The 25876-nt window shown below is 45.1% G+C and overlaps 1 long non-coding RNA gene and 1 other non-coding gene across 2 annotated transcripts in view; both read left to right on the plus strand.

The window, feature by feature from the left end:
• LOC120226214 overlaps nt 1-25876 on the plus strand; it is a 56315-nt gene that overhangs the window by 21478 nt on the left and 8961 nt on the right. The window contains exons 2-3 of the long non-coding RNA XR_005526965.1: nt 20322-20380; nt 21583-21676. This is a non-coding gene — a long non-coding RNA (uncharacterized LOC120226214). The remainder of the gene's footprint in view (nt 1-20321; nt 20381-21582; nt 21677-25876) is intronic.
• LOC120226215 lies at nt 23122-23225 on the plus strand. Its single transcript, XR_005526966.1, has one exon. It is a non-coding gene; the product is annotated as a U6 spliceosomal RNA (small nuclear RNA).

A 25876-nucleotide genomic window follows, 5' to 3' on the forward strand; every position in this document is an offset into this window, starting at 1 on the left:
CTTCCAGGGCATATGAAATTCTGTGGGGGTCTGGGATGCATCTGCAAAGGATACTGTGTATGTAGGAGTGCCTGAGCCTGGCCGGCCTTGAATACAGAGCCCTGGAAGCAGGAGCTGAGTGAGCCTTACTGCCAGTCTCCAGTGCTTTTGTTGAACTCATTTCCTGGCTTTTAGCATTTACAGGAGCAACTTGTATGCTTTGGGTCTTGACATTAGGCTGGTGGCTGTCTAAATTTTACAGGGGAAGGAAAGTTAAAATAGGAAGATGGGGCTGGATTTTTAAGAACGGGAATTTAAGTTGGACGTAGACATTAATTTTTACTATCGGTCTGATTTCTGTTCTTTCATCTTGACAAGGGAGCCCCTAAGGCCAGCTGTTCTAATAAGATAATTGAGAATTCTCTATACATTTTTCTTTTTTTTTTTTTTTAAATTTAAATATATGTTTTTATTTCAATATTCTAAATATATATAAAACATATGTTTTACTTTATTTTTTATTTATTTTTTTTTTACAAATAGTTTATTGTCAAATTAGTTTCTACATTCTCTATACATTTTTCTTTAAAAATTTTTAAATTTTTTAATGTTTATTTTTGAGAGAGACAGAGCATGAGCAGGGGAGGGACAGAGAGAGAGGGAGGCACAGAATCCGAAGCAGGTTCCAGGCCCTGAGCTGTCTGCATAGAGTCTGACACAAGACTCAAATTCCTACACCAAGAGATCATGACCTGAGCCAAAGTTAGAGGCTTGACCGACTGAGCCACCCTAGGTGCCCCTAGTTTTTTCTTTCAAATATAACCAATTTAAAATTTTTTTAATGTTTATTTTATTTTTTTTTTGAGACAGAGGACAGAGCTTGAGTGGGGGAGGGGCAGAGAGAGAGGGAATCCCAGAATCCGAAGCAGGCTCCAGGCTCTGAGCTGTCAGCACAGAGCCTGGTGCGGGGCTCAAACTCACGGACCGCGAGATCATGACCTGAACCGAAGTTGGCTGCCCAGCCGACTGAGCCACCCAGGCACCCCAAATATAACCAATTTAAAGAATCCATTGTCTGGTCATTGACAAGTAGGATCTATTAATCTTAATAGTGACTTAAACCAATAGCTCTTTTTATGGCTTAACGAGGGATGCAAGAGGCATACCCAAAGACAGCGTAAAAAAAATAAATGCAGCCTAAACAAACTGCAGAAAGTTCACTTCCCAATGTTAGTCTAAGAAAGCAGAGGCCTTTGTCGTACGTGTGGTAAGGATCTTGTAAAAACAGCATCTCTGGTATATGCGTTTTCCAGTCGGTAGAGACCAGAGAGAATATTCTCACTGGTCATAAAGCCAAGCTCTCAGAACATAGAAAAAGCTGAAAGGAAAACCTCCTCTGTTTTTTTCTCATATGCACAGAATAGTTTTAGCTGAGCCTTGGATCTCTGAGAGCCAAGCTAATACTTTGGAGGTACGTGGTGCAGTCTTGGGGATGGTGCGTTTTACGGTATGTGTACCTCATGCTGTCTCTCTCTCTCTTTCTCAGAAATAAATAAAACATTAAAAATTTTTAAAAAAATAAAAAGGGCTTTACCCATGCCCACTAATTTTGCAGCTTTGACTTTCAAGATGTCCATTAGCAACTGCCTTTACCTCATGTGCACATTAACCCACAGCAGAGTTTGGCTTAAAGAGACATGTGCACTTGCCGGTCTGGGAGCCTGCCTCAAATGGCAGGCTTATTAGGGTCTATGCGTGCATTCTTACCCTCTGGTTTTTCCTCCTTATGACAAATGACACAACAAACAAAGGCAAAGAAAGACAAAGACCATCGTCTGGGAAGAAATGGATCAATAAGTACTCTACCAAATTTACTGAGTCCCTAAGCCACAAATATGTTTTCCTGCTAACCTAAATGTGTATGTATATGTGTGTCTATACACACACATACATATATATACACACATCTATATCTATATCTGTATCTATATCTGTATCTATATCTATATCTATAGAAGGCTCTCATCACTCTTGCTTCACTGGCCTCCACAGACGGAAATTCTACAAGGCTGACATGCTCAGAAATCTTCCCTTCTTCTGGCTGTATGTCAGATGCCCAAGATCTCTAAGCTGCTGAATTTGGGGAGCAAATATCCAGTGGAAGCTTCTGCCAAGGGTAAAATTCTTACCCTTCTAGTTGGCCTAACAATGAAACTGACATGAGACCTATTAACAGGAAAAAATCAAATTTAATTACAAACATCCAGGGAATCCACAGACACAAGATTCCAGATAGTCAGGCAGAAAGAGGTAGATGTGTCATCCAGAACTATGGAGAAGGGGATGGAGTCTGGGACTTGAAAGTGAAGGAAAGCAATTCACAGGAATATGAAAAGGAGTAAATGTTTGGTGAATAAATGTTTGCTGGACCATCTGGAAAGAATGGGTCACCAGGAAGACTTGGATCAAACAGGTCTTGCTGGGTTCCTCCCTGTGTGTCATAATATAGTCATCTATATGGCTTATTCTCTCTTTCTGAAAGAGTCCTCTATCTAAGTTTTTTTAGGCAGTTAGGGGGAAGGTCAAATTTTCTTCCGGTGTCGTTTTAGGTCTTGATTATTTCCAGCGCAAAATAATCTTCCTGCCAAAGAGTCACATCTTGGGGTGGCCTACTCTTGGCTGCTACCATGTGGAAAAAAAACCCACACAGTTAAACGAACAATGGGTCAAATTAGAAAATACAAAGGAAATTAGAAAATAATGTCATCTGCAAGTAGAGATAGTTTTACTTCTTCCTTTCCCACTGGATGCTTTTTACTTCTTTTCTTACCCCATTTACTTCTTTCTTGTTCATCTCCATTACAGTGTTGAAAAGAAATGGCAAGAGTTGGCAAGAGTAAGCATCCTTGTCTTATTTTTTATCTTACTGGGTAAGCATTCAGTCTTTCACCAGTAAGTGTGATGTTTGTTGTGGGATTTTGGTAGATGCCCTTTATCATGTTGAAGAAATTCCTTTTTTTGTTTTGTTTTGTTTTTGTTTTTAGGTAATCTCTACACCCAAGCCAACAATGCGGCTCAGACTCAAAACCCCAAGATCAAGAGTTGCATGCTCTTCCATTTGAGCCAGCTAGGCACCTCAAGGAAGTTCTTTTTTTATTCCTAGTTTGTTGTATGTTTTAACTATGAAGGGCTGCTGAATTCTGTCAAATGTTCCTTCTGCATCTACTAAAGAAAATCATATGGGGGCGCCTGGGTGGCTCAGTCAGTTGGGCGGCCAGCTTGGGCTCGGGTCATGAGCTCATAGGTCGTCGGCTCGAGCCCCGCATCAGGCTCTGTGCTGACAGCCAGCCCAGAGCCTGGAGCCTGTTTCGGATTCTGTGTCTCCCTCTCTCTCTGACCCTCCCCTGCTCACGCTGTCTTTCTGTCAGAAATTTAAAAAAAATGTGGTTTTTATTCATTTTTCTATTGATTTGCTGTATTACATTAATTTTCAGATGCTAAACTAACCTCACATTACAGTTGTTAAGCTAACTTGCATTGCATAATACATTAAGAACTTTGCATTATTAACCTTACATTACTGCTGGGATAGATTCCTACGTGGTCACGGTATACAACCCTGTTTATATACTGGTGGATTCAACATGTTAGCATTTTGATGAGGATTTTTGTGTCTATATTAATAAGAGATATTGGTTGGTAGTGTTCTCTAGAAACCTTGATCTGCATTTGGTGTTGAGGGAATACTGTCCTCATAGAATGTGTTGAAATGTGTTCCCTCCTTTCTACTCTATGGTAGAATTTGTGAAGATTTGGTATTAATTGACCTGGTTCTGGGCTTTTCATGATTGAAACTTTCTTTGTTATTAATTCACTTAATTCACTGTTTTCTTTTCTCTCTCTCTCTCTCTCTCTCTTTTTAAATAATCTCTACACCCAACATGGGGCTTGAACTCACCACCCTGAGATCAAGAGTCAGATGCTCTCTTGACTGAGCCAGCTAGGCACCCCATCACTCTCTTTACTTCGTGTGTGTGTGTGTGTGTGTGTGTGTGTGTGTGTGTGTTAGAAAGAGAGAGAGAGCACACAAGTGGGAGAGAGGGAGAGAGAGGGAGAATCTAAAGCAGGCTCCACTCTTAGCGTGGAGCCCGATGTAGGGCTGCATCCCATGACCCTGCAATCATGACCTGAGTTGAAATCAAGAGTTGGATGCTCAACCTACTAAGTAGCCACCCAGGCACCCCACTCTCTTTACGTCTTATAGTCTTTCACATACTCTATTTATTCTTGAGTCAGTTTCACTAGTTTGTGTCATTCTAGGAATTTGTACGTTTCATCTCAGTTATCTAATTTGTTGGCATACAGCTGTTCATACTATTCCCTTACAATTCTTTCTTATTTTTATAAAATTATTAGTAATCATCCATTGTTCACTTCTGATTTTGGTAACTCCTGTTTTCTCTCTCTCTTTCTCTCTTTGGCTCAGTCTAGCTAAATGTCAATTTTGTTGATATTTTCAGAGAACCAACTTTGGGTTTTATTGGTTTTCTCTGTTTTTTAATTTTTTATTTCATTTCTGCTCTAACCTGTATTTCCTTTTCTGGCTTCTCTGGGTTGAGTTTGCTCTTTTTACTCTGGTTTCTTAAGAAGATTTTTAACTTGGGGTGCCGGGGTGGTTCAGTTTGTGAGTATGAGCCCCATGTCAGGCTCTGCACTGACAGCACACAGCCTGCTTGGGATTCTTGCTCTCCCTCTCTCTCTGCTCCTCCCACACTTGCTCTCTCTGTCTTTCTCTCAAAATAAATAAATTTTAAAAAAATTAAAAAATAGATTGTTGATTTGCCATTAATGTGGGCATTTACAGCTATAAGTTTCCCTCTAAATACTGCTTTAGCTGCATTTAATGTTTTGGTATGTCTTGTTGTCATTTTCATTCATCTCAAATTTCTCTGATCAAATTTCATCTCAAAATCCATCTCATTTCCATTGTGATTTTTTTCTTTGATCTGTTGGTTATAGTGTACTTTAATTTTCACATACGTTTGCTCAAATTTCTTTTTTTTTAATTTGCATTTCCATGCCATTGTGATCTGAGATATACTTTATGTGATTTTAATTTAAAGTATATTGAGTCCTCACCAAGACACATGATAGTTAAATGTCAAAAATTAGGAACACTTGGGTGACTGTCGGTAAAGTGTCCAACTCTTGATTTTCGCTCAGGTCATGATTTCATGGTTTCGTGGTGTGAAACCCTGTGTTGGGGTCTGTGCACTGATCATGCAGAGCCTGCTTGGGATTCTCCCCTTCTTTCTCTGTCTCTGCCCTTCCTCGACTCAAGCTCTCTCTCTCAAAATAAATAAATTTTAAAAAGCCAGAAATTAAAGCTGATGAGAGAATCTTAAAAGCAGCAAAAGAAAAATAATTAGTTGCATGGAGCACCTGAGTGGCTCAGTCAGTTAAGCGCTTGACTTTGGCTCAGGTCATGATTTCACGATTCGTGGGTTCGAGCCCTGCATCAGGCTCTGTGCTGACAGCTCAGAGCCTGGAGCCTGCTTCAGCTTCTGTGTCTCCCTCTCTTTCTCTGCTCCTCCCCCTGTTCACATTCTGTCTGTCTGTCTCTCTCAAAAATAAATAAGCATTAAAAATTTTTTAAAAGAAGAAAAGAAAAATAATTAGTTGCATATAAGAGAACACCCAGAAGTTCATAAGCTGATTTTTTAGCAGAAACTTTGTAGGCCAGAAGGGAGAGGCCTGATAGAGACTCCAAGTAAGGGCATAGCCTAGGGGAAGAGCATTTGACTGCAAAGTGCTGAAAGGAAAAGCCTACAGCCAAGAATACACTACCCAGCAAGGTCATCATTCAGGATTGAAGGAGAATCCCAGACAAATAAAAGTTTAAAGAATTCATCACCACTCAACCAGCCTTACAAGAAATGTTAAAAGGACTCGTTTAAGTAGAAAAGAAAAGGCTATAACTAGAAGTAAGAAAATTATGGGAGGAAAAGATTGGTAAAAACAAACATGAGTAAGGTAGTCAAGGCAGTAGATCAATCACTTACAAAGCTAGTATGAAGGTTAAAGCACAAAAGTAGGAAAATCAATTCTATCTACAAAAATAAATCAAGAAATAGGAGTCATGACGTTGGAAGTTCTTCCCAATGGTCTCCTTATTTACTGCAAATAAAAATTTACAAAAAATATTAGTGAAAGGATACACAAAATGATGTAAAGTATGACATGATTTACATAGAACGTGGAGTGGGGTGTAAAAATGTAGTGCTTTTAGAATGTGTTCAGATGTAAGTAACAACTTCGTATAGACTGCTGTATCCATGGGGTGTTGTAGATGAAACTCTTGTAACCAGAAACGAAGAACCTATAATAGATACACAAAAAAATAAAGGAATCCAAGTATAACACTAAAGAAATCCACCCCACCACAAGGGAAGAAAGCAAGAAAGGAACACGGAAGTACTACAAAATAGCCAGAAAACATGAACAAAGTCACTATAAGTACACACTTAGCAATAATTACTTTAGCCTCCAGGAGCAGCACAAAGAAGCAGTTTGTTTGCTCAGCCCCCTCCAGGACCAGTTGGCGCGAGGGGACCTGGTGTGCAGGTATTTGGCAAGTACGGTCTTTCAAACGGAGGTTTTTCTCCCCCGTGCGGAGGTTATTCTGTTTCGGACTCTCTCCTTTTCCCCTCTCACTCCCCGTAGAGGGTAGAGGGGGATCGCCTCCCACCCTGGAGTCTCCGATCCCGGCCCGATTTTATCTTCCCCGGTTCGCACTTACGTTAGAAGGCTCTCTCAGTGGATTCTGCGTCTTTTTTCTCCCAATCTCTCAGGTTTTGTAAGGTTTCCAATGGCTTCAGATCTTTTCTGTGTGATGTATGGGCGCGAGTGCAAGTACGGAGCTCCTTACTTCTCCGCCATCTTGCCCTCTCTCCTAGCAACAATTACTTTAAATGGGACACCTGGGTGGCTCAGTCGGTTAAGTGTCCAACCTCGGCTCAGGTCACAATCTCGTGGTTGGTGAGTTTGAGCCCCGCATTGGGCTCTTTGCGGGCTCCTTGCTGTCAGCGTGGAGCTTTGGATCCTGTCTCTCCCTCTCTCTCTGCACCGCCATTGCTCATGCACTTTCTGTCTCTTTCTCCAAAATAAGTAAACATTTTAAAAAATAATTACTTTAAATGTAAACAGACTACATGTTCCAATCAAAAGACATAGGGTGCCTGAATGGATAGAAGAAACAAGACCCATCTATATGCTGCCTACGGGGAGCTCACTTCAGACCTAAAGACACATATAGAAGGAAAGTGAAGGGGTGGATAAAGATATTTCATGAAAATGGAAACAAACAAAAAAGCTGGAGTAGCAGTTATAAACATCTGTGTACCCAACATAGGCGTACCTAAATATATAAAGCAAATATTAACAGATATAGAGGGATAATTGACAATAATAGTAGGGAATTTTAATGCCCCACTTACATCAGTGGATAGAGCTTCCAGACAGAAAATCAGTAAGTAAACAGTGTCTTCGAATGACACTTAAGACCAGGTAGACTTAATAGGTACATACAGAACATTCCATCCCCAAAGCAGCAGAGTGCACATTCTTTTTAAATACACTTGGAACACTTCCCAGAATAGTTCATATTTTAGGCCACAAAACAAGTTTCATTAAATTTAAGAAGACAGGAGTGATATCAAACACAATTAAAAAAAACAAAACAGAAACAAACTCATAAATACTGAGAACACACCGGTGGTTGCCAGAGAGGAGGTTGTAGGGGGATGGGTGGAATGGGTAAAGGGGATTAAGAGGTACAGAATTCCAGGGCTCAGTTGGTCAAGCGTCTGACTCTTGGATAATCTCATGGTTTGTGAGTTGGAGCCCCATGCCAGGCTCTGTGCTGACAGCAGAGAGCCTGCTGGAGATGCTCTCTCCCTTTCACTCTCTCTTTCTCTCTGCCTCTCCCCTGCTCGTGCTCTCTCTCAAAATAAGTAAACTTTAAAAAAAAAAAAAAGAGATACAAACTTCCAGTTAGAAATGTCACAGGGATGATAAGCACAGCATGGGGAATGTAGTTAATCACACTGTAAGAACGTCATATGGTGACAAATACTGTGGTGAACATTTTGTAAAATGTCAAATCACTGTGTTGTACATTGAAAGCTAATATAATATTACGTGTCAACTGTACTTCAATTTTAAAAAGAAAAGGTTCAGTAAGGTGCTGCAGGCTGTGAGTTATTAAGTAGTAGAGCTCGTTTTGTGCGCAGACTCCATGTGCCTCCTACTCCTGTGGCTTTGCCTCTCTGGGATCTGTTTGCAGAGATCCCTCGGGCTGGAAATAGATCTGCCTTATAAAGCTCCTACTGGGTGCCATACTGCTGGTTAGTTGGCCCTCCGCATGGATGGCCGCTGGGGAGGAAACTAAACTTCCAAATTTTCCGTGACTTCATTTCTCATACTGGCCGTCAGGCCGGGTGCTCCCTGGGTCTGGATTCCTTTCCATCCCACACAGTGTCCCCGAGTTGGTCCTCATCTCGTATCCCAGCAGCCAAGGGCCTGGGCATCCTTCTGCTTCTCCATCCGCAGAGGCTGTGAAGCCAACGTGTACACTGGACACACGGTGCCTTGGCCTCTTCGGCCTCTTCACCTCCTCCTCCACTCAGTGCCCTCCTCCCTCAAGCCAGTGCCCTACCCTGTGGGCAGACATGGTCCTTCCCTTAACAGTGGGGAACTGGAAGCCAGTGGGTTTGGCTAGAAGGTGACTGCTGGGGACCTTTGGGGCCTGAAGAATCAGATGGGGTGGGACAGGGTCTGACAGTGGCCAGTCACTGTGGGAGTCAGGAGCCTAGGTCGGGACTCTTGTACTCCCCTTCCAGGGGCTGCTACCTGCCCAGCACATAGAGGGTTCCTAGTACCCCGTACCTTGAGCTGCCAGAGTCTCGGGGACTGTGGTTGGAGCGTGGTGCTCATCTGGGCAAATAGGTTCTGCAGGATTGAGAGTAGAGGGAAAAGAAAAGGGAGGAAATGGGGGAGGTGAGTATATGGGGTACTTCCTGGGAGGCCCTGCATGGTGGTCAGAGCTTGTGGGACTCCAGGTCGCTGCTGACTGCCTCACTGAAGTGCACATGTGTTTGCATTATGCCCAGAGGAGGTGATCTGATGCTTTCCTGGCAGTCTGTGGGGAAGAAGAATGAGCCGGTTTCAAAGAGGGCCTTCTCCGTGCCAGCCATCCCATTTGTGGGAGAATTCCGACTTTAGAGAATTAATACTCAGCAGGCATCACGGGGCATCGTAGAGGTAGTGAAATTGAAGTCCAGATAGGAAAATACACTTCGTCAAGGTCGAACTGTGAGTTAACACTGCTAGATACCTGCATTCACTCATTCATCCATTCATTTATTCATCAGGCATTGTTTGCATATCTATTGTGTGCCAGGAACTGTGCTAGACACTGGGGTTAGCAGAGGTGAGACCAGCCAGGCCCTACCCCTCTGGATGGCCTAGTCCCCAGGACAGACAAGGAAATGAACTGATTACCATTTAGATTTCTGGGATTGGGGGTCAAGGATCAAACAACCCCCTATAGACCGGTTCTGCCTTCACTTCTATTGGCTCCTGGTCACCACTCAGTCTTTGGGTTCTGGTCACAAAGGCCTTCAAAACACACCAAGCTCGGGGCTCCTGGGGGGCTCAGTTGGTTGAACATCCGACTCTTGATTTCAACTCAGGTCATAATCCCAGCGTTGTGGGATTGAGCCCCGTGTCAAGCTCTGTGCTTAGTGTGGAGCCTGCTTAAGATAGTCTCTCTCTCTCTCTCTCTCTCTCTTTCTCCCTTCTTCCCTTGGCCTCTCTCCCTCACTCTTTCTTTCTTAGTAAACAAGTAAACAAACAAACAAACACACACCAAGCTTATTGCCATCTTGGGTCCTTTTCACTGGCTGTTCTCTCTGCCTGGAATGCTCTCCTCCTGGTCTCCATGTGGCTGCCTTCTTCACAGCTTTCATAACTCTGCTTAGATACCACCGTCTGTAAAGCCCTCTCTGAGCCCCTGAGCTAAAAGCCCTCACCCCCACAGTGTTTGGTCCTTTGCCCTCTCGTTGAATTGGTCTCCCTCCTAGCGGACAGCGTGCAGTACTTAAACAGTGCCTGGCACGTAGTCAGTACTCTGTTAATATCTTCCAGTAGTCCTAGGAAAGGCTCAAGGATTCCTCTTCTTCCCATAAGGCCCCTGAGCACTTGGGGTCTGAAGTCCTTATGGAGGACAGACCCGCTCATTTTACAAGCAGTAAACTGAGTTCCAGAAAGAGGCAGTGACTGTCTGAATTCATCACGTTCTAGCAAGCTCTTGCCTCACCCTCGTGCTCCCCCAGTCTTGGGGACATCAGAGCCAGCTCTTGAGACATTTCTTCTCGTTGCCGAGAAAAGTGCACTGAGAACCAAAGAGGCCGTTATGCCCCAGGGACGCTCAGTGTGAAAGCAACCAGTTCTCTCCATTTTTGTTTAAGTGGGAAGATCTTTGCCTTAATGTCTGAGAGAGGGCTTTGCTCCCCGTAGGATTCTCAGTTGGCAGGTGCTCGGAGCATTCTGAGGGCTCTTTGACAGCATCAGGCGGGGCGTGTGCACACCAGCTCCCCATGGTCAGTGGCTGTGGCTGTTCCGGGAGCCTCTGTTCCCTAGCACTCCCAGCTTTCCCCACACAGGCAGAGGGCCTGCGGACTGCAGAGGAAACGTGAGGCAGTTGGACGTTGGGCCAAGTGCATATGGCTGAGGAGATGTGGTAAGCCACGTGTGTCACCTGCTCTGGGTGACCTGCCAAGGTGATGCAGCGGCAGGGCCATGATTTGAGCTCAAGGGCATCTGATGACAAATTCCATGTTCTTAGCCGCTGGTTGGTTTGGTGAATGGAGAGGCTGGAAAAGAATGGCAGAGGTTTGCTAGAGGCCTGGCCGGGCTCACTTACCTAGGCTGTTTCTCATTTACATATCCCACCCCCCGTGCTTGTCCTCTGGCCGGGCCTTCCGGTCACAGAGCCAGCTAAGGGGATCAACCCATGCGTTGCTTCCCCATCCTGTCTGTGTTGGCGGGGGAGTCCTTCCTGGAGGAAGTGTCGGTCAAGCACTGGAGAGGACTTTTGAGGGTATCAAGTTTATTCCTTTCACTGAGTGAGGGAACCCAGGACTACAGTAGAGAAATGGCCTGTAAAAGAGGGCCAGGATATTTGGCCGGTGGTACCTTTGAATGCCCCTGAAATGAGTTGTGGCTGTGACCTGCTCTGGACCCTGTCTTTTATACAGCACTGCAGGGGGCCCTCACAGTTCCCTTCATTGGTCAGATGGGGAATGCAGGCCCAGAGCAGTGGAGCGGGAGCATCCCCCCAAGAGCTCAACCCAGAGAAGGCCGGCCTCCGGGTGGCCTTGTCCTCTTTTCTGTGTCCGAGATCGTTCACTTCCGGGCAGTGTCCACCAGCCCAGGTTCATACCCTGAGCACTCCCCACACCGTCCTGCCCAGAACTCTTTTACTTAAACGGCTTACGCGAGGGCCTGTAGGCCTTGGAGTTTTTGCAGGCCTTGACAGAACGTTACAGTTTAGACTCTTCTTACAAAAGGCCAAGTGTGATTCCATTACAACTCTCCTGCCTCCCAATCTTCTTACAAACATGCACCTGCCAACGGGCTACACAGCACACAGCAGCTATGCTGTGCACTTACAGTGAATTTACATTCTTTGAAAAGCAGGCCCATAGCTTGGAAGCTGTTGTACTAATATTTTAGAATCCAGAAAAACAACAGACTCCTCCTGAAAGCATGTTCGGTCTGGTTACACAAGAGACACAAGCGATTTCAGATTCCGGTAAAGATGGCATAATTGGTACACCTCTCCCCCTCTGAAGCGCAGCCACCAGAAAGAACTAGGGCCCTTATGAGAATGGCAGAGTTGGATCATAATTTTCTATTTCAAGGTCAAGAATCTTGGCCTAAGAAAAATAATAGAGATCCGGCAGAGAACAGGGAGGAGTCTCTGTCTGGTACCCCTTGAATAAGGGAGACCAAAAGAAGAAGAAGAAGGAGGAGGAGGAGGAGGGGGGGGGGAGGGGGAGGAGGAGGAGGAGGAGGAGGAGGAGGAGGAGGAGAAACAAAGGATGTTTTGAGTGGAAGAGAAGGTTGTGGAGACCTAGGGGAGAAAGAAGTCCATGGCGGTGGCTGAGCCCAGACCTGGCCTCGAGGTGTGAGAACATAGGTGGTAAGTGGGGGCCTACAGGTGGGTACCGCCCCCTCCCCCCCCCAAGAAGCTAGTGGGGTGGGAGCAGGTAGCTCTAGTCTGCTGGGCTTTAGGAAGGAAAACCCGCCCTGGGAAACAGATTCATATGTAAACTGTCGATTTGTATGTAAATTCAGATTAATATGTAAATTAGCCCCTAACACCCCTCCCACAGTTCCCATCAGAAAGCCAAGCTAGAGGGTGCTCAGCTGGTCATCCTAAATAGGTTTCATTTGGATTAAAATATACATGAAGAATGAAGGAAAGTCTGGACTGAGAGGAAGTTGGGTTTTTTTTAAATGTTTGTTTATTTTTTAAATGTTTTATTTATTTTTAGGAGAGAGAGGGAGAGAGAGAGAGAGAGAGACAGGGGTCGAAGAGAGAGGGAGAGGAGACACAGAATTGGAAACAGGCTCCAGGCTCTGAGCTGTCAGCACAGAGCCGGACGCGGGGCTCGAACCCACGAACCGCGAGATCATGACCTAAGCGAAAGTCGGACGCTTAACTGACTAAGCCACCCAGGCGCCCCAAATGTTTGTTTATTTTTGAGAGAGACTGAGAATGCGAGCAGGGGAGGGGCAGAGAGAGGGGGACAGAGCACAGAGCCCAATGTGGGGCTTGAATTCACAAACCAGGAGATCATAACCTGAGCCGAATTTGGACGCTTAATCGACTGAGCCACCCAGACATCCCTCAGAGGAGGTTTTACAATGTGATTTTCCCTGGCCAAGGTCCTCAGCCTTAATACCCCAAGAAACATAAAAAGGATGGTTCTATTTCTTCACCTAATCAGAAGAAATTCCCAAGGACATCTCACGAATTCTATAGACCCATGTCAAAACCTCAACTCCTGTAGGGAGTCAGACAGAAATATTATTATAAGAGGCTAAATCGGTTCTTCTCGTATTTATTTAATAATATAAAACTTAGGGGCCCCTGGGTGGCTCAGTTGGTTAAGCTTCAGACTTCAGCTCAGATCATGATCTTGGGGTTTGTAGGTTTGAGCCCTGTCTCAGGCTCTGTGCTCACAGCTCGGAACCTGGAGCCTGCTTCAAGTTCTGTCTCTCTCTCTTTCTCTCTCAAAATGTTAAAAAAAAAATTTAATATAGAAATTTAGACATTGGACTTTCGCCATGGCCAAACTCTTAGATGAATAGATTCTATAGTCTCAAAGCTTTGCTCATGTCTCCAATCAAGTGAGTGTTCAGTGTTTATTCATTCTGAACTGGAAGCAAGGAGGCTAGCTACCAGCTGTGAATCCTGGTCAACGTGTGGGATGGGAAGGGATGAGAAGGTCATCTTCACAGTCACTGAGTTGCTATCCAAGAGTAGCGAGCACAGCCAAGGCTGTAAGTCATGTCCATTCACCTCACCGTCCTCTTCTTCACCCTGTGAAACATGGGAAAGACTCACTCCATAGGCAAAATAAAAATATAATTTTGAATGACTGTTAATACCCTCTCGATATTTTCAGGCACTGTACACAACCTGGCTTATTCTGTCTCACAACTGGTAGCCTTGTAATATTGTACATTGATGCCTCAGTTGGACAGAATCACACTCAAAGAGAACTTCTGTTCATCAGGATCATATACTTATTGCAGGAAAAGGCAAATCGCCACAAAAATCATTTTTCCTTTGCTGAGTGTTTTTCTTTTTTAAGCCGCTGTTTGCATTGTGTTGTGTTTTGCGCATCTGTCTAGAGGCAGTCCTGGGGCTCAGCACACGTTGTCTCACAGCGTCTATCGTTTTCAGCTACAGTCATGGCAAGTGAAGTTTGAGCTCAGAACATGCGGCACTCATTTCTGACACTCCATCTTGCTTGCGCTCCTCCCCTCCCCACCCCTTCCTCATCTGGCTCCACCATTTAGGTCTTGCCTAGTTTCCTCTCGCATTTTCTGCCTCCTTTCACTCACCTCCTTCCTCTTCCTTCCCTTTTTCAACCTGACCTGCCCAGTTATCTCCCCCTGGCCCAGCCTTATGGGCCTGACTTCTGGCTTCCCACCGAGACCGGCTTTGTGGGTGTTGTTCTGATGTTCCCTGCCTGCCCTAGGAGCACTTGACTTTTCAGATTGGGCGTCCCACTTTTCTTGTTTCCTTACCGAAGCTGCGGTGGTGCTCTACGTATAGTGAAGAACAAGCAGTGATTAGCGCAACAGCTCGGAGCTCTGGCAAGCCTATGGTGGGCCAGGTACTGTGCTGGGCACTCCGCATGACTTAGGAGTATTTGCTCTTTTCCAGATGAGACAAAGACAGGGAGAGGTCAGTAATTTGCCCAGATCACGCAGCTGACAAGTGGTTCCGTGGAATTTATTCATCACATGTTCCATTCAGGCCACCAGACCCTCCGTTTGAGAAGAAACTGGCTGCGTGCGCGTTTTCACATATCTCTTCAATAGCAAATGAGAAAATAAATGAAAACATGGTTTTCTTGTTTATTTTCAGTTCTTTGGAACATTCCATTAGCCAGGATAAACCTATTTCTGGGGCATTCGATTGGGTTAAGGATGTACTTTAAATATGCGAGCGTATCTTGGAGATATCGCAGGTGTAGTCCCAGACCAGTGCAGTAAAGCAACTATCACAATAAAGAAAGAATAATTTCGTGGCTTACCAGTGCATATAAAAGGTAGGTTTACACTATACCGTAGTCTGTTAACTGTGCAGTAGCATCATGTCTAAAAAATGTGCATATCTTAATTAAAAAATACTTTCTTGTGAAAAACTGCTGACCGTGATCTGAGCTTTCAGCGAGTCACAGTCACTACTCATAGATCACTATAGCAGATATAAGAATAGTAATAAAAAGGCATGAACGATTGTGAGAATTACCCAGGTGTGACACAGAGACAAAAGTGAGGAAATGCTGTTAGAAACATGGTGCCAATAGACTTGCTCAACATAGGGTTGCCATAAACCGTTAATTTGTAAAACCAAAACAAAACCAAAAAAACCCCAAAAACCAACAAAACAAAAAACACAACAACTGCAAAAGGCAGTAAAGCAAAGAAAAAAAATCAATATTTCTGGATAAAGATTTAGCAGAATAAACCATTGGGTATGTGCTAGAGATTTTTCTTTTGTTTTTCTATATACATCATTTTAATAGAGTCCCTTGGGGACGCCTGGGTGGCTCAGTCTGTTAAGCATCCGACTTGGGCTCAGGTCATTATGTCGCTATTCCTGAATTCAAGGCCCATGTGGAGCTCTGTGCTGACAGCTCAGAGCCTGGAGCCTGCCTCGGATTCTGTGTCTCCCGCTCTCTCTGCCCCTCTCCCGCTCAGCTCTTTGTGTCTCTGTCTCAAAAATAAATTTTAAAACACATTAAAAGTTAAAAAAAATTGATTCCCTTGTCCATGCTTCAAGCTGCTCTTTTTTTCCTTTCTGAAACTGTCACCCATCCATTTATTGTCTGTCTTAGAATGTAAGGGAACATATAACATATAAGATAAACATAATACAATAAGAAAGGAAAGATGAAAATTTTTGTTAAAAAGAGAAAGCCAATCTCCCTTTCCTGAGTGAATGGTAGTCAGTCTGTGGACACACAACATCATTGCAGTTTAGAAGTCTTATACACTAAAAAGCAAGACAAGGGGACCCTGAGTGGCTGAGTCGTTTGAGTGACCAACTCTTGATTTTGGCTGAGGTCATGATCTCAGGGGGTGGGAGCTGCTTAAGAGTTCCTCTCTCCCTCTGCCCCCTCCCCTGCTTATGCTTCATTCTCTCTCTTTCTCTGTCTCTCTCAAATAAATAAATAGCAAGACAAGATCAAAACTTGAATGTGGCCAGCATCTCTGCTCATTTGAATTTAATATTTCCAAGGTATGCCTATTTTGGTGAATGTTTCGGTTTATTGGTATGGTTTAACAAATAAATATAGAGTATTTCCTATAATTTTGTATACCTGTATTCAGAAGTTCTTTCTTTTTTGAAGCAAGAGGAACAATAAACATTTTCCCCATTGAATGCAAACTGGTGCAGCCAATGTGGAAAACAATGTGGAGGTTTCTCAAAGAATTAAAAATAGAACTACCATATGACCCAGTAATCACACTAACAGGTATTTACCCAAAGAATATGAAAACAATTATTTGAAAGGATACTTGCACCCCTGTGTTTATTGCAGCATGATTTATAATAGCCAAATTACTGAAGCAGCCCAAGTGTCCATTGATGGATAAATAGGTAAAGAAGATATGATATAGGGGCTCCTGGGTGGCTCAGTCAGTTAAGCGTCCAACTCTTGATTTCAGCTCACGTCATGATCTCATGGTTCCTGAGGTTGAGCCTGGCATTGATTTCCCCGCTTGGGATTCTCTCTCTCCCTCTCTCTCTCTGTCCCTTCCCCACTCATGCTCTCTTTCTATCTCAAAATGAATAAATAAGCTTAAAATGTTTTTTAATGTAAAAAAAAGATGTTTTGTGTGTGTGTGTGACGATGGAGTATTATTCAGCTATAAACTATAATGAAATCTTGCCACGTGTGACAACATGAAAGGGACCAGAAGGAATTAAGCTAAGTGAAATAACTCAATCAGAGAAACACAAACACCATAGGATTTCACTCACATGTATAATTTAAGAAACCAAATGAACAAAGGAAAATAAAAAAGACAAACCAAAACACAGACTCTTAATTATAGAGAATAAACAGATGGTCGTAAGAAGGGAGGGGGGTAGGGGTTGGGTAAAACAGATGAAGGGGGTTAAGAGTACACTTAGGATGAGCACTGAGTTATATACAGAATTGTAGAATCACTATATTGTACACCTGAAACTATTATAACACTGTGTTAACTATACTGGAATAAAAAATGTTTTAAAATAATAAATGATAAAAATATTAAAAGTAAAGAAAAATTCTGCAACATCTTATGGTACATTTTGGCATTCGTTAATGTCATGCATGCCAGTAGCTACTCTAATATATCCCCTCCATTTCACCGATAAGTATTTCCCTTTTAAGCCAGCAATAGTCTTGACGATTGGTGTTTTGTAGCTTGCTATAATAAATAATGGGGTCAGTTGAGTCTCCTACTTACATACTTATTAGACTGCTCTTTTGTTTTCTTGCTTATTTTTTCCATTTTAATTGAAACTGTGTTAAAATCAGAAAATTATTTGTCTCAAATTGTCATATGTTACACATATGCTGGTCTTCCCGTACAAGAGCATATCTGTGGTGGATCATTTTGCAAATCTCTCAGTGGCCCCTCATCCTTCTTTACCAATGGGGTTCAACTCTCTTTGTACCATTCAGTGGCTAAGTGAAAGTTGTGCAGAGGCTTCTCTTTAGGCTGACCTAGTTTCACTCTGCCTCTAACTTTCTGTGAGGCCAATAAAGTTTCGGAGGCCTGGGCTTGGTCCCTTTCTTGGTGACATCCAAAACATAGAAGACAGCTTTCTGAAAATCAGGTGCTTCTATTTGGTAGAGTCAGTATCACTCCATCCACTCCTGCTCACCCATTTTTGTCCTTCTGCTACCATCCCTAAAGCTCTTGGGTTTCAGGAGATGCTCAGAAAAGCTTAAAAAAAAAAAGGAAAAAAAATCAGGGAGTTGGGGAAGGTCGGAGTTGCACTCACATTTTCCCGCTCTGGGAAGCAGATGATTAGATTTTCAACGCATCCAAAGACTTTTCAAGCAGACTTTTCAACCACCTTGAATCACTTGGCGTTAGTTTACATGTGTGCTGTGGACTGGATTGTGTTTGCCCCGAATTCCTGTGTTGAAGCCTAGCCTTGCTCATCATCAAGGGCTGCCACGACACTGTATCATGGGCTTGGTGGCTTCAACAAGAGAAACGTATTTCTCACACTGCTGGAGTTGGGAAGTCTGTGATCAAGGTGCGAGTGTGAGCAGGTTCTGGTGAATGCTCTCTTGTGGCTTGTAGGTGGTTGCCCGCTTGCTTAGCCACACAGGGTGCAGGGGTGGAGAGAGGGATGGAGGGAGAGAGAGCTTGAGCTGTCTGGTGTCTCTTTTTTAAGGGCACTAATCACATCGTGAGGTCCCCACCCTCATGCCTTCATTTAAACCTAATTACTTCCCAAAGGCCTCATCTTCAAATATCATCACATTGGGGATTAGGGCTTCAAAGTACGAATTTAAAGGGGATACAGTAAGCCCTGACACTCAATTGGTCTGTATTTGGATATAAGGCCTACAAGGAGTTAGTATAGGTTAAAAGAGGTCATAAGGATAGAGTCCTGATCCAATAGGATTATTATCTTTATAAGAAGAGACATGATGGGGTCCTCGTGGGCTCAGGCGGTTAAGCGCCCGACTCTTGGTTTCGGCTCAGGTCATGATCTCATGGTTTCATGAGTTGAAGCTCCATGTCAGACTCTGTGCTGGTGGCATGGAACCTACTTTGTATCCTCATGCTATCTCTGTCTTTCTCAAAAATGAATAAACTTTTTTTTTTTTAAAAAAAGGAGAGACACGGGAGAGTTTGATCTCTACACACACACAGTGGCACATACACACACCCACACATGGAAGAAAGGACACGGTGAGGAAGCCCTCAGCCCTCAGCTAAGCTCCTGTTGCTGTAGCTGGCAGTTGAGGGTGGAGGAGGGGGTCATCTGCTGGGGGTAGAATAGTCTTCCCAGGCTGAGGAGAGACTAAAGAACAGGGACAGGGGTATGTCTAAAGGTATAAAACCTAGAACTGGCTCTCCACAACCACTAAATGGCAGTAGACTATTTTTTTTATTTTAAATATTTTTTTAAATGTTTTATTTTATTTCTAGGGGAGAGAGAGAGAGAGAGAGAGAGAGAGACAGCGTGAGCAGGGGAGGGTCAGAGAGAGAGGGAGTCACAGACTGAAACAGGCTCCAGGCTCTGAGCTGGCAGTCAGCACAGAGCCCGACGCGGGGCTCGAACCCACGAACCGCGAGATCATGACCTAAGCGAAAGTCGGATGCTTAACCGACTAAGCCACCCAGGCGCCCCGGCAGTAGACTATTTAAAAACAACATTGCAGGCCGCTGGGTGGCTCCGTTGGCTGAGTGTCTGACTCTTGATTTCAGCTCAGGTCATGATCCCAGGGTTGTAAGATTGAGCCCCAAGTTGGGCTCTGTGCTGAGCATCTGTCTGCTTGGGATTCTCTCTCCCCCTCTTTCTGCCCCTCTCTTACTCATGGGCACTCTCTATCTCGAAAATAAATAAATATTTTTAAAAAACAAAAATAAAACAACACTGCAGTGTATACATATGTCCAAATTCGTCAAAATGTATACTTCAAATATGTGCATTTTTTATGGTTACACATACTTCTGTGAAACTGAAGGAAAGAAAACAGAGTTTTGGGTACACTGGTACATTTGCTAAGCTTTGGTGAATTAATCCTATGGTAAGTTGATCCTTCAGAGAATGGCCCACTTGTTTACTTGGTCATTCTGTGACTTGGCTTTTGGTACAGTGGCTCTCGATGAATTGACTTGGAGCCCAATCTGTGACTTCTAACACCAAGCAAATGACACAGCATCTTTATCCACTGAAAGATCCTTATTAGAACTTCACGGAAACTGGTGCTTTATCATGAGAATCCTGGGATTTTATGGTCACCTAACTGGGGACAAATCACTCTTGAGTTTCCCTTTCCGTGGCCTTTCCCAGTCCCTTCCTCCCTTGGCCTCCCTAACAATGGGCCGGCTGGGCACAGTGGGCAGGGACCGTCAGGGCTGTGGCAAAGTCTGGGGTCCAGGCGATCAGTGGGGGGAAGGCACTGCAGGGCCTTGCTGTGCGCCACCGCACCCCTGACCTAACAGTCCCTGATGCCCAAGGGACCGGATGTTTGCTGGGAGCAGCTACAGGAGCCCTGGAAGAAGTCTTTCAGCCTGTGTTCCCCGGACTTCGCAGAAGGGGAGTCTGTGGGTGCTGCTGTAGGAACCGGCTTCAGCCAGTGGGAAGTAGAGCCGAAACATCTCTGCCTGCTCCCGCTCTGCCGAGGAGGGGAAAATGGGAGACCGCTGAGGGAGTGAGAGGACGGTCAGTCCTAGAATCTGACCTCAGTAACAGGACCAGTCTCCAGTATTCATATCCTGTTTCTTTCCAGCAGGAGGTGAGTGTGTGGGGCTGTGCCGAGATGAAGACAGAGGATCAGCCTCATGGCTGGTATGTATCAGGGTCCTTCCTGTTCGCCGGGCACCGGGTTAGGGGCTCAGTGTGTGTTAGGCCATTTACTTCTCACAACAGACATCAGTAGCTTCATATTAAATTTCAGACAACAGGGATGAAGAGCGCTAACTTGGCCAAGACTCGAACCCAGAGCTTCTGTGTTTTTGCCTGGTTATTCCTAGATTCTGAGATCAGGGCCCCTGTTGCACGCTTGACCATTTCCTTTAACGACGGGGGCACCTGGCTGGCTCAGTTGATAGAGCATGCGACACTTGCTCCTTGGGATCATGAGTTCAAGCCCTGCGTTGTGCACGGAGACTACTTTAAAAAACAACAACAACAAAGTCTGTTTTTAAAAAATGTGTATTTATTTTGAGAAAGAGAGAGAGAGAGAATCCCAAGCAGGCTCTGCGCCATCAGCCCAGAGCCCAGTGTGGGACTCAATCTCACAAATCGTGAGATTGTGACCTGAGCCGAAATCAAGAGTTAGACACTTAACTGATTAGCCACCTAGGTGCCCCCCAAAAGTGAAGTCTATTTTTTAAAAAAACCTTAAAGATACTTTTTATGAAACACAGGAGAAGAGAGTATACTGTAATGATTATCAGTGCAGAATCAGGAGTAGTTTGCATAGCGCTTTTTTTTTTTTTTTTAGTACATTCCGTGCCCAGCACGGAGCCCACTGCGGGGCTTGAACTCACAACCCTGAGATCAAGACCTGAGCTGAGATCAAGAGTCAGACGCTTAACTGACCCAGCCACCCAGGCGCCCCATATGTAGTGCTTATTTTTCCCCCCAAATTTCCTTGCCTATAAAATGGAGATAGCAGTAATGCCTATTGAGTAGGATTTTTCTGAGGATTAAATCAAATAATTCATTATAAGATTGAGAACAGTACCAGGTACATTGTAGCCTTTCTCTTTGAGGTTTCAATGTTTCTTCCTGTTGTTTGTTAGTATTAGTAGTAGGAGTATAACTGATATTCTTTTAAATGGTCTTTGTTGGCGAAATAAAAAGATCACGATTTATGTCAGAACCCGGTTTATCATTCAGTCCGTGGAATCTCCAAGGCTGGGAGCCCCTGCCCTTAACCACCGTGCTTTGTATGTGGAGCGATGGAGTTCTCATGTGGAACAGGTGCCTGGTCACGGTCCCCACAAAGAAAGGAGAGTACTTTGCTAAATGTCCTCTCTATTCAGGAAGCAGTGCTGAGCTTGCTGCCTGGAAGACGCCACACACCCCCGGGACCAGGACCGTGGCGCAGAGACTGTGCTGCTGAGGCGGCCTAGAGAGGTGAGACGTGGGAGCGAGTGGGAGGAAGTGTGGATGGCAGTGTGGCTTCCCGGGGCGAAGACATACTTGGGACTCAGAGGGTTTCCGACCACAGATCTGCCACCCACTGGCTCGGTGACTACAGCAATCTGAGGCGTCCTCTATAACACAGATTTTTTTTTTAATGTTTATTTTTGAGACAGAAACAGAGCATGAGTTGGGGAGGGACAGAGAGAGAGGGAGACACAGAATCCAAAGCAGGCTTCAGGCTCTGAGCTCACAGCTCAGAGGGCAGGGCTTGAACCCATGAACTGTGGGATCATGCCTTGAGCCGAAGTCGGACGCTTAACCAACTGAGCCACCCAGGCGCCCCTGTAGCATGGATCTTAATAGGAGTTCACAAGGCTGTAAACAAGGTGAAATGAAGATGGATTCGTGCCGAGCGCCCAGAACAAGGGCTGGCTTGCTGTGGGTCTTTGGTAAACATTAGGTCGCCTAGTCATGATGGTGAAGAGATGGACCACAGCAGGCAGCATAAAGAAGCCGGGACGTTGGAAAGAGCCCACGTTGGAACCAGAACGCTTGTATAAACACTTTGCTGTCATCCTCCAATAATGCCCGTGGCTTCTGCTGCCACCTCCTAACACATGGGCCAGGTGCCCCGTGGGATCCCCTGACTCTTGCAGATGACTTGCGACCATGTTATAGAAGCATTTGGGTTCCAACGTGGACCACTGGTCCTTCTCTTTAGCTCCCAACACCCTGGCCGAAATTGGTGGGTGGGTCCAATTAAACCGAAAGAGGGACTGTGAGAAAGCAGGGGAAGCGGTTCCCTCGCTACCATTCACTATTCTCTGATGCTGGGACCAGAAGTTGTCAGAGCCTGCAAACCGAGTCGCACCCAGTGACTGTAGATCTAAGCAGGGCCCTGGTGCCAGCGGACAACCCGCTGTGCATTGTGTTGTCGAGACGTCGTCTTCTACTAAGAATGTAAGAGCTCTTTGAGATTGCTGTGTCCAGTGGCCTGAGGAGACCTTAGTAACTTAACCAGTTTGGCTCCGTGATGAAAGAGGTAATCTCGGGAACCTGTATGAGGGGAAGTGGCTCGTAGCAAGGTGCATCACTACAGACCCCTTCCCCCAGAGCGCCGCACCGGTATCCACTTTGCCTAAAGAGGAAGTAGAAGGGAGAGACAAGAGGGCAGGAATTCCGGAGACCCTCTTCTTCCTCAGCCGGTACTCTTTGGACTCTGACCGACTTGGCCCACACATGATGAGTACTCTGTTAATAAACTCATCGGGAGCAGCCTTGCAGAAGCCGTGGAGGCCCTGTGACCCACCCTGGTCGTTTCTGGCTTCGCAGAGGGTACAGGAGCGGTATATGATGAGATTGTTCACCAGACACAGATTTTTAGGTTTGTTCATGTTGCTCCCGCTGGTTATTGCAGCCAGTTAAACCCCCACACAGTGCTCGCTTTGGCAGCACATAAACTGAAATCGAAACTGTACAGAGACTAGCATGGCCCCTGTGCAAGGATGACACGCAAATTCGTGAAGCGTTCCATATTTTTTCAGTTAGTCAGAGAAATACAAATATCGTATGACTTCACTCGTAGGAGGACTTTAAGACACAAAACAGATGAACATAAGGGAAGGGAAGCAAAAACAATATAAAAACAGGAAGGGGGACAAAACATAAGAGACTCTTAAATATGGAGAACAGACAGAGGGTTGCTGGAGGGGTTGTGGGAGGAGGGCTGGGCTAAATGGGTGAGGGGCATTAAGGCATCTACTCCTGACATCATTGTTGCACCATATGCTACATAACTTGGATGTAAATTAAACAATACATTAATTTGTTAATTAAAAAAAACCCTCCACCCAATTAAACCTCAAAATGTGGTTAGGCCACTTGGTCAGCAACACAGTCTGGATCTTTACTGAGAAATGTCTGGGCACTGAAAAAGTGGCTGCTGCAAAAATAGCAAGAGCTTTTTCCAAAGACAGCTCTGGGCCCGGTCACTCAGTCCTCAAAGGAGGGCTCCAGGAGGGCTCCCCACTCAGTCCTCTAAGGAGGAGATTGGTGTGCTCCCCACTAAGGACCTCTGGGCTGGTACCAGGTCCTGGGGGACTTGATAGATGGCCCCACTGTGGTCTGCATGGTGATAGCCCTCTGCCTCTCCTGGTGAATGGTGAGAATCAGAGAGCCCCAGCGTCTCAGTGTCTTAGTTCAGGACACAAGTACTGTCCTGCCATTGGGCTCTGGTGGATACCGAGTACATGATCAGTGGCTGTGAAGTAATCTTAAGATCAGAAATCCTACTCGTATCACAGATCCTGCAGATGTGTCAAATCACCTGGTGGAGGTGGTTCCAGAGTCTTCCGTACTAAAATATAAGTGGTCCACACCGGAATGAACAAAACTCAGCCCACATGAGGTCTCCTAACTCCACTAACTTTCCACGAAAAGATCAGATGAGCGTCTGTCTGATTCCCTGACGTATTGCCCAAGGAGCTGCTGCCACTGGCCCAGTGAGGACCCACGTATGAAGGCTTCCTGGACCACAGACAGGCCTGGCTCACTGTCCGCTCCTCCTGGTTAACTGCTGCTCAGCAGGAACAGGCTACAGCTGCCACCCCAGCTGAGGGGGACCTCTCCCCTGGCCAGGTGCGGTAAGAGGCCCTCAGTGTAACGGGCAGTGCTTCAGGCCGCCTCAACAAAGGAGGCTTCGGTATTTCCACCAACTGACGGACGGTGGCTAATGGCCTCGACATTTTTTCAGGCCTCTGGCAAGACGCAAATTGACGTGTGGAACAAGCCTCCCTGTGGGGACGAGGCATTTGGGTAAAAATCAGTTCTGCTTCTTGGGACTCATGTGGATGCTTGCCAGAAAGTCCCCTACGCCAACAAGGGGAACGTCACAAAGGAGCAGACTGTGCTTGTCAACTAAGCATGGCGGCCGAAGTGTCTCATTTACCCCAGAGGGAGCAGATGTGCCTCCGGGGTCCACAAGAGGATGGCCAAGAGGGAATTCAGTGTAGGGTAGGAATAAGGCTTTCTCTGCCCTTCAAGGTCTTCCAGCGGGACTAACCTAAATTTACATGGGACAGATTAATAGGAGAAACAGCCAGTGTCATGTGGGCCCAGAGGCCCAGTGATGAAATGGAGACATCAGGAAATGACCAAGGCAGGCAGTATTTATACTATTTAGACAAAGAGACAAGAAACTTGTGAAGAATTGACAGGATAAAGAAAGCAGGTGTTCAGGAGCTTTAATTAGTAGGGAAATCCAAGTGGAATTTAGGCTGAGGTAGTAGATTAGGAAGAAACCCCAAGGTTTGTTTCTACAGCTTTCTCTGCTCTGAAGTCCCTATCTCAGGTCATAACAATGTTTTTTTGTTTTTGTTTTTGTTTTTTTGTTTTTGTTTTGATTTTTACCTCTTAGAACAAGGAGGGTATTTTTCATAGGGGAGATTTGTTTCCTGCTTTCTTGGGGACAGGATGGTCTGAGTGTCCTCACATCGAATGTTTCTTAACTTTTCAAAAAAATTTTTTAATGTTTATTTATTTTTGAGAGGGAGAGAGCATGAGCTGGGGAAGGGCAGAGGGAGACCCAGAATCCGAAGCAGGCTCCAGGCTCTGAGCTGTCAGCACAGAGCCCGATGTGGGGCTTGAACTCATAGACCGCGAGATCATGACCTGAGCTGAAGTCAGACGCTTAACTGACTGAGCCACTCAAGCGCCTCTGTTTCTTAACTTTTATCTCATTTATCAATATGCCAAAGTGGCACATTTTCGGTGGCCTGTCCTTGGCCCCACATCAGAAACCATCCTCGACTGGGCCTACGTGTGTGGACTGCCTCTGCTGTCTGTAGAAGACATAGGGAAGAAGCTCCTTGATGTCGGTTCTGACAGTGATTTATTGGACACGATGCTGTCTCAGGATTCTCACACCGAGGCTTTTCTTTCCAGGAAGCAACTTTATTTTGCTGACACCACTCAGCTGGGTTGGTACCCAAAGAACTGAGCCCCGAACGCCAGGTGGTGTCATTTTTTATGTTTTTTACTTCGTTGTCTCCCACGTATGGGAACATATAAACCTGTAGTCTGATTTAGTGGTCTCATGTTACAAGGTCATGAGGGACGTTGTCACATATGCGTATAGCCAGGTTGCATTGAGGTTTGTTTGTTTTTTTTCCTTAGGGAGAGGGCCCTACCACA

Source organism: Hyaena hyaena, unplaced genomic scaffold, assembly GCF_003009895.1.
Source record: "Hyaena hyaena isolate Hyena2069 unplaced genomic scaffold, ASM300989v1 scaffold_1629, whole genome shotgun sequence".
NCBI classification, from domain to species: Eukaryota; Metazoa; Chordata; class Mammalia; order Carnivora; family Hyaenidae; genus Hyaena; species Hyaena hyaena.